This window comes from Rhinoderma darwinii, chromosome 2, assembly GCF_050947455.1.
Source record: "Rhinoderma darwinii isolate aRhiDar2 chromosome 2, aRhiDar2.hap1, whole genome shotgun sequence".
NCBI lineage: Eukaryota > Metazoa > Chordata > Amphibia > Anura > Rhinodermatidae > Rhinoderma > Rhinoderma darwinii.
This window is the reverse complement of record NC_134688.1, coordinates 119,840,218-119,847,339: the sequence shown is the minus strand read 5'-3', so window position 1 is coordinate 119,847,339 and position 7,122 is coordinate 119,840,218. Positions and strand designations below refer to the sequence as shown.

Below are 7,122 nucleotides of genomic sequence, written 5' to 3'. Positions count from 1 at the left end.
CATAGCTGCTCCACGCAGTACAATGCCCCCATAGCTGTCCCCATGCAGTATAAAGCCCTCATAGCTGCCCCATACAGTGTAATGCACATATAGCTGTCCCCATGCAGTATAATGCCCCCATAGCTGCCCCCCACATCCACTATAATGCCACATAGTACCTAACTCTGTTCGCAGGACGCAGTTTAAAATGGGACATACCACCAGCGACCTGGGACACCGCACGAAATCCAGGACTGTCCCGAACGGATCCGGGACGGTTGGGAGGTATGGGGTATTTGTGATTGGTACCACTAGGGACCTTATCTGCCTGCCACTGTCTATGGCTAGCACTGTATGTGGGTATCATAGCTGGCATTGTAGGCTGGCTGGCACTGTTATGGGACACAATGCTGGCACTGTATACCGAGAGCACTGGTATTTTTCCCTGTAATACATACCTCAGCTGGTGCAAACCTCTATTTTGAAGAGTTGCACAATTATTTACGTTATTCAATAAGTAATTGACATAATGCTGCCGCCTCCTAAAAGAAGAGGTTCTGCAGCATTTAAAGTATGTATTATAAAGAATAATATACCCCCTACTATACATGATTAAGTTCATTGTTCTGCAGCCCTGTGCTTTCATATGGTCACAGAATATCTGGGTGAATATAATTTACAGTAAGTTATATATTATCCCATATATCCATGTGCCATAGAATGGGGATATTTATCAAAACTGGTGCAAAGGAAAAGTGGAGTAGTTGCCCATAGCAACCAATCAGATTGTGTCTTTCATTTTCAAAAGGGCCTCTGATAAATGATAGCTTGAACCTGATTGGTTGGTGTAGTCAACGACTTCACTTTCCTTTGCACCAGCGGTCCCTCTGTCTGTCCTGTCGATACATCGTTATTATTCTATCGGCCACTGCTCGTCTAGTCTGAGCTTTATGAAGTAAAATCACACGAGATTCTGCATTATCTCGGCTGACGTCTTGAGTCGTATATTTAGGAAGATAAGGACTTGGCAGACATCAAGTGTCTGTAATTAGCTCTCCTTGTGGAGGGCGAGCCTATAAATATAACCTGCCCCCATTGTTGTCTGTGGAAGAACTTCTGGAGCTCGTGACACAAAAGGCATGGGAGTTATTTTGGTCTTTTCTTCTGTGCAGCTATATTTAGCCCACTGATGCAGATACAGGGATTCCACTGACGTCAATAGGGCTCTGCGCTGACGTCACTGACCCTCCCCCGGTCAGGAGAAGGAAGAACCTGGCAGAGAGAATGCGAGCAAGTCTGTGTGCTGAGCACAAACAAAGGGGCATCATATTTCCATGCCTGTCTCCCTGCCTGGGCAATGGGCTGCCGGCTGCAACAGAGCACCGGCGGCACGGGAGACGCAGGAGGGAGGCACAGGGAGGGGGAGAGAGCTGTGAGTGACCCAGGGATCCCCGCTTCTCTCCCCCCACGAACAGCTGCAGGTGGATGTATCCGACCCTGTAACCTGATAACAGAGAGACACAGCGGGTCCCCAGTGTGTAAGTACAGAGGCTGCATGTCACATGATGGATGCTCCGCTTTATTTTTATACCTGTCATTTTTATGTTGTTGTTGTTTTGTTAATGAAAAAGAACTAAAAGTCTTAAAGGGATTCTCCACTCTTATTATTTTCTGTCCTGTTACAAATGACATTGGTGGGAGTATGAAACGTGGGATCCATACTGGTATCCTGCACATTGGGGTCCCACAATTTTGATCAGCCTCTCGGGTTATTCTGTGGGTTAGCATAATGTGGAAATACTGCGGAATTCAATAAAACTGGAGAACCCCTTTAATTTTCTGTTTGAGCAGCACCCATAGTTTTTTATGTATTTGTAAACAACTAATGAGTAATGTAAACCTGCTATATATTTGGGTTGTATAGCTATACTACATATACATAGACATAGTGTGTGTGTGTATATATATATATATATATATATATATATATAATATATGTGTGTGTGTATATATATATATGTATATATATATATCTCTACTGCTCAATGCATTGGATAGCTTATGCTTCATATAATCATTAGGCTTGGACTACACACAGGCCTTTAGGCTACATTCACACGAGCATGACAGATTTCTGGGTGTAAAATCAGTCCGTGTGCGTTGCGTTTTGCATCGATGTGCTTTGCGAGCTGCCAGACCCCAGCTTAATTCCCTCTCCCCATTAAAATAAACATGTAGCTCGGCCGAGTCTACTGTACTTGATTATGGTGGAGTTGGGCAAAATAGTTGTCAGCTGAGGGTATGTTCAGTACACGTTTTTACCTTGTTTGTACTGTGTACGTCGGGGAAGCTCCTTACGTATTTTCTAAACATGTCCATAGGGCTCCATTAGCCCGACAGAGACCAAAAGAGTGTTCTTTTGGCCTCTGTCAAGCTGGCATACGCCAGTATACCTTTTATATGGAGGATGGATTAATGTAGTATACTACACTATTCCATCCTGAGGGATCCTGCAAAAAAAATGTATACCGTGTGGTATAAGTTTTGTTTTTTACATAGGAGTCTGTGGGATGGATGCCACTGTATGGCATTCATCACAGGTATATGTTAAACATATACCTCGGGGAGCTACCCAATGGCCAGAATCCCTGGGAAGAGCATCAGGTAGCTCTCAGCTGGGGGATTCCAGCCATGGGGAAGCACCTGATGTCACTGTCCATATATGGATAGTAATGTCAGGGGCCTTAAATGGAGTCTCCAGGACGTTACTCTGTATTTTAAAGCCCCTGATATCACTGCCCATATATAAACCATGACGTCTGGAGCTCCTCCATGTCTGGAATCCCCGGCCAGAGTCTTGCTGACGCTCTGGCCGTGGATATCGGGTTTTTAAAGCTTCTAACGTCACTGTCCATATATGTGGATTTCCCAAGACAGGAGTACCTGGCCAGTGTGCTTGCGATGCTCTGGCCGGGGACTTCATAGTTTAAAACCCTTGACATCACTGCCCATGTATGAACAGTGACGTCAGGGGCTTCCCTGGGCACAGCGCTTGAAATAGCGGGTGACGTGTCCCGCTGTATGCCTATTCATTAGGGTACGTCGCCACCTGCCTTCAGAATTATTGGTTGGGACTCCTCCGGACGTATACATGCGATGGGAGAAGAAAACTAGATGTTCACAGGCCTGACAGATATTAGCCAGAGTAACTTGCTTTATGTTAATTGTATTGATGTCCACTGATAGCCAGACAACTATTAGTGTCTTGGGGTGTTCTGACTGCCTGCTAATGTCTACAGTAATTATTACACCCCTGTATGACCCCTGTTGGTGTATAGATATATACATCTGGTAACATACAATCCTTTCCTCACTCTTGCAAATGCAGTTACCAATATTATTGCTCATAGACTAACTAGCCTAGCAATCTGTACTAAAACAATAAAAAATTCTTCATGCCATTCTTTCATAATTGTATATTAATATTTGCTACCATAATCTGCTGTGTATTGTGACATTGACCTAAAGTAATCGGTATAAAGCGTCTTTTACAGGAGATCTTTAATTCTTTTTAGATCAAAAGGAGGTTCCGTTACGAAAAGGGAGAGGGGAAACATTCCCTAATATTCCCATAAGAAAGCCATAGACTTGAGATAAAAGTCGGCCAACTCTCCGATTTTGGTGGGAGAGGCTTACAATCTCGTGTATGGGGCAACCTGACTGGATTTCTACATGCCCAAATCTTTGTTCCTGCAGGATATGAGCCGCTGCCATGTCTGCCCGCTTATTCCCTTATCTCCATTTAAATCTAGGACAAGTATATGACCAGCTTTAGGTGATATTTCCCCTCTCCCTTGGTGACACAATCCAATCTTCCCTTTTGTTCTAAAAGATTTAGGGGAAAGCCAATCTCCCCAGCGTGCTGTGAATGGGACCTAAGTTCAGTTGGCCATTAGAGGTATATAGCCAAGGCGTAAATGGATCTTCTTTAGAACTTAAATATGAATTTCCAGCTTTTAATATTCACTTTGAATGCTGTCCAAAATTACATTGTAATTGAAACCAGAAGTGGTTGATAGAAAAAACTTCAAAATGACGAGCCCCTGTAGGTTTTTATGTTCCTCATAGTAATTCAAGTGAAGTTGCCGGAATTTATTTTTCCCCCTAAATTTCCAAAGTTTTTAATTATGATGGACTATCTAATACAGCAAATACATGTATGCTGAGTGCAGTACTTAGATCTTATATGTGTTCTGGGTAAAGTATCAGATAGGCCCCATTCACATGAGCGTGTTTCATGTTTGTATTAGGGCCGGTTCACATCAGCGTTCGCTTTCCGTTGAAGATTTCCGTCGTGGAACCCCGCAACGGAAAGTCAAACGGAAACCACAGCTTCAGTTTGCATCACCGGTGATATCAAAGGTGACGGAAACGTTGCTAATGGTTTCTGTTTGTCACAGTTCCGGCAGGTTTCCGTTTCTTTGACGGAATCAATAGCGCAGTCGACTGTGCTATTGATTCCATCGTCAAAACGGAAACCTGCCGGAACGGTGACAAACGGAAACCGTTAGCAATGTTTCCGTCACCATTGATATCAATGGTGATGCAAACTGAAGCTGTGGTTTCCGTTTGACTTTACGTTGCGGGGTTCCACAACGGAAACCTCCGACGGAAACCCTACGCTGATGTGAACAGGCCCTTAGTTCCATTTTTGCAAAGTCCTGAAAACAGAGCTAATGTTAATAATGTCAGCTATTCGCACTTTTATATCTTGGCTGGTATATTATTTTCCCTACAGCAGTGAATGGCACCTTTAAAAGTATATTCAATCTCTTATTTTGATCTGTAGTTTGTATGTACAGAATGGAATACTAATTGGATAAAAAAAAAACAGACACCGCCCAAACAATAAAAACACCATAAGGACATAAATACAAATGAGACATATCTGTACTATTGGGCAGACTTACTAATACTGGCGTTTCATACGCCAGTCTTCGCTATATGTTCTGCTGGAGTAAGATACGACACATTTATTAGGAGGCGCACGCCTCTTAATGAATCTGTTGCATCTTTCTACTGGCCGTGTGGCGCAACAACCGCGGCCATGGTGCAAAGACTGTGGCCTTGCACCATCTATGCCCACCCCGCCAGACATAAAATACAATATTAGTATACTCCACTCACCGCTCCTCTTCTCCCCTCAGTATGCGGTGGCTCATACAATTATATGCGACGCAGAACTTCAACGTCATGAGTGCTGTATCGCAAGCAAAGTCCTGACGCTGCCTGTCGTCAGTATGTGGTATCCGTTGCCACACGCTGAAGGAGCCTTAGGTACCAGGAGGGAAAAAGAGAAGCGGTGATGTCGGCATAGTTTTTTATTTAATTATCTGAAGGGGGATTGTGTAGTCTGATCAGGAGGTGCAAGGTACAGGGTCCGGCACGGTCATTTACCTTGCTAAGCCCCGCAGAGTGAAATCTATGCAAGCTCCTATATTTCCACTATGATTTATTCCAGTTTTTTGGTGCAAATTCTAATAAAAATTGTGACCCTGCCACCTTTTGTAAAGCTACCCCACCCCTCTATTTGTAAAAGTGGTGAGTGCAGCGTAAAAAGGGCAAAAGTCGCAATTTGCAACTTTTGGGGGTTTTTTTGCGACTTTTCTGCACCAGAGAACTGGCGTAGAAAGCTTAATAAATTCCTCCTATGTGTCCATGTTTAAAGAGGCTCTGTCACCACATTATAAGTGCCCTATCTCCTACATAATCTGATTGGCGCTGATCCACAGCACAGTGTGATTGTGCGGTGAAAGAAGCTGGGCTGGAACAATGAGAAGTGTATGATACTGATTGGTCACTGATTGGTCAGCGTCATACACTTCTCTTCACAACGCCCACTTGGTCAAAAGTAAAAACACGCCCAGTTGGTCTTTAAGAAACGAATTAGCATAAATCTAAAATTGCTCATAACTTGCTCAAAAATGATCGTTTTTCAAAATAAAAACCACTGCTGTTATCTACATTACAGCGCCAATCGGATTATGTAGGAGATAGGGCACTTCTAATGTGGTGACAGAGCCTCTTTAAGGCCCCATGCACACGACCGTGCCCGCAATCACGGCCCGCGATTGCGGGCACGGCCGGCCGCTGGCTGACAGCCGCATTTTCGGGCCGTGCTCCCATACAAAGTATGGGAGCACGGCCCGCAAAATGCGAAAGAACGGACATGTTCCATAATTCCCAGAACATTTCCACGGCACTGACACCCTTCCGTAGTGCTACGGAAAGGTGTCAGTGTTCAATGAAAGAGAATGGCTCCGTTTTTGCGGAGGTTTTTTGCGGTCGTGTGCATGGGGCCTAAGTCTGTATTTTAACCTTATTTGAATGCTTATGTGAATGAGGCTTTAATAATCTATGTTTATATCTCATTTCTACTTCCGTTCAGCCTATACGTCTAGAAATACTCTGAAAATATACACTGAATTTGTCCATATAGTTCAGTAAATTACTTGAAGTTCACGTTTTCTGGAGGAGTTTACTAGTTTCTCACGTTGTTTTAGAGATATGTTGCCCTACTCTTTTTACAGCATTGCTCCAGTTCATTTGAGTATATTTGATTATGCACAGAATCTCAATGGGGTTGAGATCTACACCTGGACTTGGCCCTTCCAACATCTTGATCTTTTTTTTTTTTTCTTCTTTAGTCGTTCAGATGTTGGTTTGCTGAAGTGCTTGGGATCATTATTTTGCCACAATTTCAGCCCAATCTAAAGCGTACCTAACTTTCAGGTGACTTTTAAGAATAAGCTGTCATGTGTGTGTACATAGGAATTACAGTATTTCTGGCCATTCTATGACTTGAATCCTTCATATTTTATTTTAGCAGTTTTCCTCTCTGCAGGCTCCCTCTCTAATTCTCAGTTGTCCTTGAGCTAGTCGGTGAAGCATAAGGGTATGTTCACACGGCCTATTTACGGACGTAATTCGGGCGTTTTTGCCCCGAATTACGTCTGAAAATAGCGCCTCAATAGCGCTGACAAACATCTGCCCATTGAAAGCAATGGGCAGACGTTTGTCTGTTCACACGAGGCGTATATTTACGCGCCGCTGTCAAATGACGGCGCGTAAATAGACGCCCGC

At 43.7% G+C, this 7,122-nt stretch overlaps 1 protein-coding gene across 2 annotated transcripts in view; it reads left to right on the top strand.

The window, feature by feature from the left end:
- The first annotated feature begins 856 nt into the window (after positions 1-856).
- NR4A1 (nuclear receptor subfamily 4 group A member 1) overlaps positions 857-7,122 on the top strand; it is a 50,041-nt gene continuing 43,775 nt past the window's right edge. For both annotated transcript variants that reach the window (XM_075852234.1, XM_075852235.1), the window contains exon 1: positions 857-1,517. The gene's annotated coding sequence lies outside the window, so the exon portion shown is untranslated. The remainder of the gene's footprint in view (positions 1,518-7,122) is intronic.